Here is a 1,708-nt window from a genome sequence, read left to right as displayed (position 1 = left end):
CTCATGAAAGGGATAAATCAGAAAAATTTATTTAAAATGAATTTTATATTAAATACAATTTCAAAATTATCATTTTTCTAACGAGAAACATATAAAAATATTTTAATACTAAATTATATTTTTTTATATTAATGATAATGATTATATATATATATATATATATATATATATATATATATATATATATATATATTATTTGGACTCTTTCCAAATTTTAAGTAAAAATCCACCGGTGATGACAGTGAAAATGAAGTTGTGAGAAGTCACGAAAAGGAAATATGCTTTTAATTAATGTATACGAAATACAACCTGTGTTGATGTTAGCACCCACCTACTGCGTTGAATTTGACTTTTATAATCTTTGTTTTGGTCGTTATATATACATTTTCTTATATTTATTTATTGGAATAGTAAGCGTGATGTAGGTATGAAATGATTTTTGGTGTATAATAAAACATGTTGCACTTACTTAAATATTTGCTTTTAGATTATTTATTTTTTGTGACTGCCATTTGAAGTCTCTTATAATATTGTTTGCATGAGATGAGACTGTATTTTCCATAAAGACCAATAGCATAGAATACACAATTATAAATCACTAAAAAGAGTTATAAAATCAGCAAAACTCAAAACAAGGTTTTTTCTGTGGACTTTCTCAATATTGTTATGGTTGTTAGACATTTTCTTATTTATTGGAATACTAAAATTCAAAGCGTGATGTGGGTCTGAAATAGATTTTTGGAGTATAATAAAATATTTTGCACTTGCTTAAACATTAACTTTTATTATTTTTTGTGACTATTTTTCGAAGTCTTCTTAGAATATTGTTTGCATGAGATGAGACTGTTTCCTCGTGAACATAAATAATATACGAAGAGGAAAGGTGCTATATAAACCACAACCAGTAAAAAGAATTATAAAATTAGAAAAACAGTAAAAAGATTTATAAAATTAAGTCACTCTCACCGATCAAATTATTCTTTGTGTATCTCCAACCTTTATATGACCTTACGTTGTTAGTTTTGTTTTTAATATTATAGTTTTTAATTCATCCTTAAAATCTAAAAACAATTCAAAACTTTATCGTTATAACAAAATAAGTACTGTCTGAATCGTCGAGTCGGTTCGGCCCATCCTATCCAGGTCTTTGGGTTTGCTTGGCCCGTTTAGGCATCAGGCATGCCCGATCCGTACGGATCGTTTAGTACAGTCTGTTCGAGTCGTCGGGTCGACTCAACCTGTCCAAGTTGTCGGGGCGACTCAGCTTGTCCTGGTCCTTGGGCCCGCTCGGTTCATCAAGGTCGTCGGGCTTGCCCAGTTCGTCGAGCACGACCTGTCCGAGTCGTTGGCCGATCCGTCTGAGTCGTTAGGCCGACCCATCCCAGCCCATCTGAGTCTTCAGGTCCGCCTAGCCTGTTCGGGTCATCGGGCCCGCCTGGTCGTTCGGGTCATTGGGCTCGTCTCGCCCGTTCAGATCATCGGGCATGCTTGGCCCGTTCGGGTCATCAGGCCTGCCAAGCTCGTTTGGGTCATCAAGCTTGTCTGCTCCGTTCAGGTTATCGGGCTCACCTGATTTTTTCAAGTCGTTGGGCCCAACTGACTCGTCCGGTTTGTCGGGTCCACCTAGCTCGTTCATGTCTTTAGACCCGTCCAACTTATTTTGGTCCTCGAGCCCGCCCGACCCTTCAAGGTCGTTGGGCCTGCTCGG

This window comes from Vigna unguiculata, chromosome 10 (assembly GCF_004118075.2).
Source record: "Vigna unguiculata cultivar IT97K-499-35 chromosome 10, ASM411807v1, whole genome shotgun sequence".
Classification (NCBI taxonomy): domain Eukaryota; kingdom Viridiplantae; phylum Streptophyta; class Magnoliopsida; order Fabales; family Fabaceae; genus Vigna; species Vigna unguiculata.
This window is presented reverse-complemented; position numbering follows the sequence as displayed.